Here is a 10,691-nt window from a genome sequence, read left to right on the forward strand (position 1 = left end):
TCTTCTGGATTCAGTTCATCAAATAAATCCAAAGGGTTTATCGTGTCAGTACGAGAGCTGTGTAGGAGACAGGACCTCTTCCCCATTCTATATTTGATAGCCTTTAAACATGCTCAGGTATTCCACTGTTGCAATTTTGGAAAGAGCCTGAGTTACCTGATAGTTTTCTATAAATAAATGGGTATATTTATTGCAGGATCCAATATAAGTCAGTCACCGGGACCAAAGATTTAGTCTTCCAAACTTTTGCACTCATGCTGGAGCCCATCCTCAGTGAACTACTCCCTCTGTATGTGAAGTGGGATGTTCTGTGCTTAGTATTTATGTGGTGCCTGGTTGTGTGTGGCTTTTAGTTGTTAATTGGAGTGTGGATGGCCGGCTATCAAGTCGGTTACTATTAAGTCAGTTATAGGTTACATTTAATTCTGTATTTATTTCTTTTTCAATACCTCTATTGCTTTTCCATTGACTGGTCCTCAAAGTCATAAAGCTCAAATTCATGAACTTTTATTTGTTTAGTTCATGAAGTTTAACCAATGATTTAAAATAAAATTAACTCAGCTACAACACAATAAAATAAAGTTCGCTTCATAAGTTTTCATACTTGGGTAGGGCGCTACTGCTATTAGCTGAGTGAATGCTTCTCAGTACTTCCAGTCGGGAAGAAAAATGAAGTAATTGGCATCAAAATCGAGCTGTGGTCTTTCCTTGTCTATGGAGATTCTCGATCATCCAAGTCATGGTTGTCTCAATGATGCTTTTTTAAAAGGCAACTGGACTATGTTTTTCCCCTGAGAAAGATGTTATGCTTCTCATCCAAGAAGCTTCGGCCTTTCCTTCCTTTCTCATTCATACAAAAGAAAGAAAAATGCTAATTAGAGGAAGAAATTTTCCTGTGACTGACTTGCATCTTCCAGTTAATACCCGGAAGTGACACTGCTTAGAGAAGGCAACTCTTCCTAGGGATTCTTGCAAGCTTTGGTGTTCTCACCCCAGTTCTAACCTCAATCAGATAATTATTTTCTTCTTTTGTCATAGCAGAAGCCTAGGGCTTGCTAGACACTTAATCCTCATTAATATCTAACCTTCTTTTGTTGATGCCTAAACTGAGCAACTGTGGGAATGGAGGTACAAAAAAAGTTTGCAAAACTATACATCTTGTTGAATCCCTTGCAATTGTGTTGTAGAAATATTCCCTGCCATTTTGGCTCTCCCCAGCTCTTTGGGCATCATATCCTTCTGATGCTGTTTAGGGGAAATCTCTTAATAAACATTTTTCAAGATGTATCACCATCCTGATGCCTCTCTTAGTGTCCTCATATCCAGGGCTTTTTTTCTCATAGAACGCTCAGAATGGAGTTCCGGCACCTTTTTTGAATGGAACCTTGTAGGGTAGGCAAGGTGGGTTGTATGACATGTGTGAGTTCCAGCACCTTTTTCTTTTACAAAAAAAGCACTGCTCATATCTGTCCTGTAAATTCTAAATTAAGCATCAAAGCACATCAACAATTAAACTGTTACTCCCTCCCAACATTCCTTGCAAATTCTGATTTTCTGCTTCTATTTGAGGAAAAATGAGTTGGGGGAAGTTGAATCCACAGTGGATTCTTCAGAAAGATTACAGAATGACCTCTCTAGCTTTACAACGAGTGGTGTTGAGCAACTGTTACCCTATCACCCTTGCAGTTAGCTGGCTGCTGAGCATGCAAACTTTTAACTGTTGGATACTGTCCATTTCTCATTTTTGGCAATGAGCAAGGAAGAAACTCAGTGATGTCGTAAGGTTTAAGTTTGTAACCGAAGCATGAAGATGAAACCTTTCTTTTCTGATTCCCAGCTCATAGATTTGCTTGCTGGGAGATCTAGAGGGGAAGCTGGGCTACTTGGAACGTTGATGTCTCCCATCATGAATCAATTTGTCTAAGAGATCTAACATTTCCCCAGCATAGCATGATTTCCCATGCTTTCAGATTCAGTTACCTGCTGTAGATTGGGGGATATAATCTTGGCAACTTGAAGACTTGTGGACTTCAACTCCCAGGATTCCCCAACCAAGAGTGACTAGATGACTAATTAACTAGAGATTCATAGCAGTGTTAGAAATGCCTATAATTTATAGTTAGTAGGAGGATGGATTAGATATTTGCTTTAAAGGGCATACTGAACACCAATCTTAAATGTCTTCCTGCAGATAACTTATGTTGACTCTCACTTTCTTTTCTTTCTTTCTTCATCCAGCAGAAAATGCTGCAGAGAACTTGTCAGATTGATAGATCCAGGCTGTTTATTTTATTTATTTATTTTACACTAAATGTCAAGCAATGAGTCCTAAACAGGGAAGGGAATTAAACTTGTCCATCAAGTTTGTCCTTGCATAGAGACACTATTTTCAAGGGCTTGTTACACAATGTACAGGTTCTGACACCACATTCCACTAAATACAGATAGTCCTTGACTTAAGGCCACAACTGAGCTCAAAATTTCTGTTGCTAAGCAAGGCAATTGATAAGTGAGTTTTGCCTCATTTTATGACTTTATTGCCACAGTTGTTAAATGAATCACTATAGCTCTGGGTGGCTTACAATCTTAAAAACACTACCTTCAACATGTGATTAAATGCACCTATAAATATATATATTTCTCAGCAGGTTTAATCAGGAAATGCACATCACTAAATATATTTAATCTCAAAACAAGGATTTGAAATTCTGTTTTTTTGTAGTTGACCACTGTATTACCAGATTCAGAGACGTCCAACTTAGATCTACTCTGATCTGCATATAACTTTGAGCAGTGTGGCCCAGCTCATTTGATGGCTGAACTCCTCTCAAGCATGCATAATAACTTTGCCTTAAGTAACAGCCTAGGTAAGGCAAGCATGTAAATGTTTCTCATGGGTTCAGAACTGGTATGTTATTTCAGGTCACCCTTCAAAATTAACTATATTATCATCCTTTTTTAACGGCACGCCACAGGGCTGTGTGCTTAGCCCCTACCTGTACTCTTTATACACTTATGATTGTGTATCATGTGACCCATCCACTGCGATAATCAAGTTCGCAGATGATACAACTGTGGTGGGTCTTATTACAGGTGGGGATGAGACAGCATACAGGGCGTAGGTACAAAAACTATCCATATGGTGTAGTAACAACAACTTGCACCTGAACATCGGCAAGACGAAAGAGATGGTGTTAGACTTCTGGAGAAAAAAGGAGGAACCTGCCCCACTTTACATCGGGGAGGACTGTGTGGAGAGAGTTTCCTCCTTTAAATTTCTGGAAGTCTACCTCTGTGAAGATCTGACCTGGAAAGTTAACACAACCCAGGTGGCTAGAAAGGCCCAACAGAGGCTTCACTTTCTTAGGGTCTTGCGGAAGAACAGGGTAGAACAACGGCTTATGACCCTCTTTTACCAGTCTACTATAGAGAGCGTCCTCTCGTATGGTATTGTGGTTTGGTATGCTGGTCTGACAGCCGCGGACAGGAAAGTATTACAGAGGGTAGTGAACACAGCACAAGACATTGTGGGCTGTCCCCTGACACCACTGGATGACATCGCCAGGGCTCGTTGCCTTGGAAGAGTGAGGAAGATTCTCAGGGATGACTCACACCCTGGACGGTATCTCTTTACTCTCCTACCATCGGGTAGGAGATATAGGAGTATAGCCAGCCATACCAACAGGCTGAAAAACAGCTTTTATCCGTGGGCTGTTAGGCTTTTGAATGGGATATAATCTTATGCAGAATTGACTTGGGAGGCCAGTGTGTGGTGTAGTTGTGTGGTGGGATGGAGGGTTTGTCGTCACTGTGTGTTGGGGGGAGAGAGCATGGGGGGGGAGGCTCAGCTAATCTCAATGTACACATGTTGTACTTTGACAATAAAGGTTTATTATTATTATTATTAAAGGGGAAGACTACTTTTTTCAGCTTCTGATAATTGCTCTTAATTCAAATATCAGCTGAGACATAGTTATTTTCTACCCAACACTGGAAAAAGGTCAACCCTCATTTTAGACTGTAAAGAAACAGTTTTGGCCAACAATAGACCCAACAGCTTAAACATGAAGCATCATTTCAAAAGCAATGAAAAATTAAAATGATGGCTTCAATTTTTTTAGAGACATCTAGAAGAAGGTGCCAGCAGAGGTTTTTTCCCCCAAAGTTTTAAAACTACAATTAGCTGTTCAAAGAGCCATACGCTAGCACAGGTCTCTCTAAACGTTGTTGAAACTTGACCTAATCAATATTGTTTGATTCACCAAAATAACTAGTCTCCGGCAGATAAAACCAGACGCACATAAAACCAGACACACAGCCTTCCTTCTTCATAATTAGGTCAGTTTCATCTTTAAATGTGGTAAATGGCAGCTGTTAACAAGACGTTTGGCCCTTAGATTTCAAATATTAGGCTTTGAAACCACTTTCAGATCTAAAGATAATGTCTACTTTTTGTTTTTAAAACAAACGTAGTTGAATCTCACCGAAATAGAGAATTATTTATCAGAGAAAAAAATTCGTGTTCTTGAAAATTTCAGAATTTTCACATCATTAATGTGCAGCTTAAAAAAAAAAAGCCTGTTTGCTCTATCTCTGCATCCAACTATAGAAGGGTGAATTGAGCTTTCCTTTACTAAATTGGTCTTAATTTTTGTATTAATGTTTTAAAAATTATACCCTGTAAACCGCCCTGAGTCCTTTGGGAAAGGGCGGTATATAAATTCAATAAATTCAATAAATTAAATTCAATAAATTAAAGTTGATGTTTGAAACTCCCCACTACTGCTCATGAAAAAAAAATGAAACAAATGAAGTGTATGTCCAAGTACTACTCTTTTAGGAAGCAAGACCAAGCTTTCTGGGATTATAAGCATCTTCTGTGTTGCCCACACGTGGTTTTGGAGTGAAGTGCTATGGGTTCTGTTCCAAAAATGAGTACAGATAATTCTCAATTTACAACAGTTCATATAGTGACCGTTCAAAGTTACAATGGCACTGAAAAAAAAGTGACTTATGACCTTTTTTCACACTTACAACCGTTGCAGCATCCTCATGGTCACATGATCAAAATTCAGCCACTTGGCAACTGACTCATATTTATGAATGTTGCAGTGTCCCGGGATCATATGATCACCTTTTCTGACAAGCAAAATCAATGGGGAAGCCAGATTCACTTAACAACCGTGTTACTAACTTAACAACTCCAGTGATTCGCTTAACAACGGTGGCAAAAAGGTTGAAAAATGAGGCAAAACTAAATAAATGACTCACTTAGCAATAGATATTTTCGGCTCAGTTGTGGTCATAAGTCAAGGGCTAGCTGGGACCAGAACAAAATTTCATTTTGTTTAATTGAAATTAAGTCACGGATTTACTGTTTTTCTTCTCCTGTCATGCTAGAAACACTAATTAGGTAACCGCTTCTGGAGGTCTCTGGAGGAGGTAATCAAGATTAAGACCTCGGGTTATGCATTTCTGCTCTATGACACATGATTATGACATTATTGAAAGATTTGAGTAGCTGCCATAAATTTAGACTGTTAGCCTGTGAGCAGGGATTTTCTTCTTTTGTTTAATTACTGTAAGCCCCTCTGGGAACCAGACCAGAAATGTAGAATAAACAAACACAGTTTTGCAGGGACCACACAGGGCGTAGCTGCAGATGAACAAAGTACTTGAAAGTTACTAAGGAGGAAAAACCCTTTGCAGAAATCATAATTATATACTTTGCAAATTTCTAGGCTAGTCATTCATGAGTGAACCATTGGTCGCTGTCGATATGGAAAAACTGGCTCAGCTTGTATCCCAATGATTAAAAAAAACAACAACTTGGGAAGCAGATGGTAAAATGCATGTTAACATTCTGTCCAGCTGTTAATGAATTTAGTTAGCGTTCATTAGCAGACTGGTAGTTATATGAATCACCCTCAACCTTACAGAGTGGATATCTAATTGCGCCTTTGTAGGGTGATGAGCTAAAGGAAGTAATGGGATGTTGCTAACTCCACTGCCTTGTATTTCGGGGAAGGAGAGATAGGTGTGTCCTTCCGATGACTCCTCCCTTGCATTAAGAAGCCAAATGTAGGGCATGCAGTAAACATCCTGCAGAACAGAATGGGTTGAAGTTGCTTGCCTCTGCTTTGAAGGCAGGGTGACACTGTTCTAGCTGAAACACCCTTTTGATAAGTGGTGAAGATAAGAAAGGTAAACATGTGCGGGTGGCAGTATGGGGGCAAGGATCAGTGCCTGAGAAGGGAAAAGGGGACAAATGGACAGTAGTATTTCAGAGTTACTCTGTGTGTGTTTGTGTTTGTGTTTGTGTGTGTGTGTGTATGGATTCCTGGGGAATGGCTTGCTAAGGGATGGTGCAGGAAGAAAAGGTAGCCATATCTGGTAGATAATACAGACCTGAACACCACTATGTTTTACGGACTCCATCATATACCCTCATCCCCTACTGCAGGGGTCCTCAAACTTGGCCCCTTTAAGACTTGTGGACTTCAACTCCCAGAATTCCCCAGCTGGCTGGGGAATTCTGGGAGTTGAAGTCCACAAGTCTTAAAGGGGCCAAGTTTGAGGACCCCTGCCCTACTGTACATAGATCACCGATAAGCAACCCATAGCCAGAGACATCCAACCTTGGCAACTTTAAGACTTGTAGACTTCAACATAGCTGACTGGGGAATTCTGGGATTTGAAGTCCACTAGTCGTAAAGTTGCCAAGGTTGGACACCCCTGCCCTGGCCATCCACAATGCCATTTGTGTCTCCCGGAATCTTTCTGTTCTACTGCTTTTTAATTTGGTGGAAAAGTTCAGAAGCAAAACTAGTACCTTACATCTTGTAAAAGCTTCAAGCACCCTTCCCTTTTCTCTCTCACACACCCCCAATTAAAAGTCTCATGAATCCCATGAAATTGGGCAGAGGTTTCTCATGGGTCTGTTTGAGAAAGTTGACTTTTCAAGTAGTAGAATTTCTAAGTCACCTTCTGGCTCTAGATATTTTAGTGTGTTTTAGTGTTTGGAATGTTGCATTTAACCCCTTTGGGATTTAAACTATGCCAACGGCCCCCAACCTTTTGGGCACCAGGGACCGGTTCCGTAGACAGAGGTTTTCCCACAGACAGGAGAGGGCATGGTTTCGCATACTGCCTGCATCCCATGGCTGGGGCTTTGCTTGTTTGTCCGGACTGGTTTCTGGCATGCTGTGGACCAGTGCCAGTTCAAGGCTCCGGGGGTTGAGGACTCTTGAACTATACCACTCTTTTGAATGACATATTGATTAGCAGAAAACCTTTATTTCAATGTTTAGTAAGTCTTTAAAGAAAAGAAGAAATAGGGGAGACCTGATAGCAGTATTCCAGTTTCTGAAGGTCTGCCACAAAGAAGAGGGGGTCAGGTTTTTCACCAAAGCACCAGAGGGAAGGATGAGAAACAATGGTTGGAAGCTGATCAGAGAGAAGCAACCTGGAATTAAGGAGAAACTTCCTGACAGTGAGGACAATCAACCTGTGGAACAGCTTGCCCACAGAAATCATGGACGCTCCATTGCTGGATGTTTTTAAGAAGAGACTGGACAATCACCTGTCTGAGATGGTGTATGTCCTCCTGCTTGAGCAGGGGGCTGGACTAGAAGACCCCCAAGGTCCCTTCCAGCTCTATTCTATTTTTATTAATATTAGAGCATGGGTATTTTTTTAAGAAAAGATCCTCTATCATATTAAAATAAATCATATCCAAGACATCGGGGGCTTCAATCATACCAGAATCACAGTCGTACAACAGAGTTTGATTGGAATGCGCCTAAATCTACCCACATTTTCAGTTTGTTTACTTTTTCTTTAGAAATCCTCTTGGGAAGCTAACAACTGACTAGTATTAATATGTTAATAAAGCCCTTTTCAGCGAATGAGAAAGGAAATAATGAGATTTTATCTATTTCTCAGCTGGAACTATTTGACCTTGTCTGCTTTACAAGAAACCACCTTTGCGTCTTGCGAAGTCCCGAGAGAAACTTGTCATCCTGTCCAAGTGATATATTTTCCAAATGAGCTTTGTGTGGCTTTCAACAAATCTAATCAGAACAAGCAGCTGAATGACACCTTATGACAAGGGCAACGCGGCTGTGTTTACGTTTGAGTTGCTTGTCATTGGACTCCCCTTTTTCTACTCCTGTTTGTTCAATAGACGGAAAGGAAGTAGAGGAAAACAGCTCCTTTTCTGCATCGTCCAAGAAACGGTGTCGGTTAGCTACTACCCCAAATATTCCTTTTTTGATTCTTTATTTTTATGTGATGAATTTCCTTGAAGCCCTTACTCTTGCTGAACATAGGATCCCAACTTTGCCTACCACACTGTCAAAGAACAGGAGTTTCACCAGCATGGGGTAAAATGCCCACTTTTCCCAATAAAAATGTCTTTGTTTTCAGACATTTCCTTTTTAACGTTCTTATTTTAGCTGATCTTAATGATTAAAAACAGGCAAGACTGTTCTCATCAATATCATTAAAACTATAAATAAATGAGAGATAACTGGGACCACTGCAAGTCCAGTTTTCTTCTAAACTCCCACCTCTCCCCAAAGAACCACCGTATAATAAGGACTAACAGATTAGTATTTTAATTCTGCCTCCAAACCTCTGAAGTGTCTGCATTCCTGAATGTACAGTACTGTGTGGATTCTTGCTTAGGGTGTTTGACATCTGGTTCTAGTTGGTAAAATGTAGGCTCCATGGGAAGGGGAGTTGAGTAGGGAAAAGACAAAATAATAGTTCCTCAGCCCTGAAAACTGTCCAATCTGTCCTGGCTCACTTTTCAATTATTCCATAGACAACTAATCCCCCATTACAATAGCTTGTTGAGTCTTTTCCGGTGCCATTCTCTTCTGTGCACCAACTTACTCGATACTATTGGCTCAAAAAATCACGGTGGTCCTTTGAAATACTCTGTCGTCACTCGGGAGCTGCTCTTCCTTAGTTTAGAAAAGACTAACTGAACAGGCCAGGGAAACTTGAGGATTGGTGGGGAACAACTTGGGACCCACATGAAAGGGGAGCATGATTAGAACTGATGGGAGGAAAGGCTGCCTATTTTTTCACAAAGAAACCTACACAACTTTTCTTCTGGCCAAATGAGTCTCAGATCTTGATTCTCCCACTCCCATTCTTTCACACAGTGAATAGAGAGCCATAAAATAGGCTTGGAATTACCCTATTGTGGTCCTGTTTTTCTTTGGGTCTGTTCCTCATCTGTTTGCAGCAATACAGTGCCTGCACTGGAAATGACATTGTGTATTGCAGATATTAACTGCATTGTACGACTCTCCCCATCTTTGGCATAGTCTAGGGCCCATTAGGTGTTCCCGTGTAAAACTGAAGACACTTATCAACATTCACTGAATGTAAACATTATCTTCAGAGGACAGTGGAGGAATGATGTTGCCAGAAAGTGCCATATGGTGTTTGTTGCTCATGCGGTGACATTGGCATGGCTTGGAGAACAGGCTAGATCAGGGCAAATAAATAAGACTTACAAATCTTTATTATTCCAGGAAAAAGCACATCCTAAAAACTTCTTATAAGTTTGCACTTCAGCATAAACAACAAGGTCCAAGTCCAAATTGGAAGGTGAGAGGGACCTCTAATTTATTACATTGTTTGGTGAACTTTAAGCATCAACCTTTCAACAGTCCTGTACTGTAGGCTTAGCTAGACACTGTCACAAGTTCACCAACACTCTTTCCATACAACTCTAATTCCCTTAGGAGAGACTTAGTTCCATAGCATACGCCATTAACTATTTTCAAGATCAGATGCTGGGAATTTCCATTTGAAAAAATGAAACCTAAGTGGACTCTGGAAACCAGCTACTAAATACCAAGTGATTAGGTTAAACCTTTGAGTGGTGGGGTTTTTTAAGTACAGTATTATGTAAGAACTCCCAAAGATAGGAAAACATGCATATAGGATGCTGGCAAAGAAGATAATTCAATTTAATGATAAAAATAATTTTCTCTTCATCATCTTGTTCCTTCTCTACACTGTGTTCAACAGAAAAAAACGGATCAGAGGATACCATATACTTTTTGCCTTCAGATACATTCCGGTGGCTCAGTGGGTTAGGACGCTGAGCTTGTCGATCAGAAGATCGGCAGTTTGGCGGGTCGAATCCTGAGTGCCGCGTAACAGAGTGAACGCTTGTTACTTGTCCCAGCTTCTGCCAACCTAGCAGTTCGAAAGCATGTAAAAATGCAAGTAGAAAAATAGGGACCACTACGGTGGGAAGGTAACAGCGTTCCGTGCGCCTTTGGCGTCTAGTCATGCTAGCCACATGACCACGGAAACGTCCTCGGACAAGCACTGGCTCTTTGGCTTTGAAACGGAGATGAGCACCGGCCCCTAGAGTCGGAAATGACTAGCACGCATGTGCGGGGGAAACTTTACCTTTACCTTTACATTCCTTGAGACAATTGGTTTCCTCTTCTCTACTTCAGATATATACCTTTTGCAAAATAATTAGAGCTTTTATTTTTACACATTCTCAACCAATGCTTAACAAGCACATGGACAATCAACACTGCTATCCAAAATTCAGCACAATTTCACACCATTTCCATGCGGACTCAGAGCTGATTTGAATAGCACCATAAGAAGTTCTATTTATGAACATTTTTTGGCAGAAAGAACCTGTCAGA

The sequence above is a fragment of the Vipera ursinii genome (genome assembly GCF_947247035.1).
Source record: "Vipera ursinii genome assembly, chromosome: 9".
Taxonomy (NCBI): Eukaryota; Metazoa; Chordata; class Lepidosauria; order Squamata; family Viperidae; genus Vipera; species Vipera ursinii.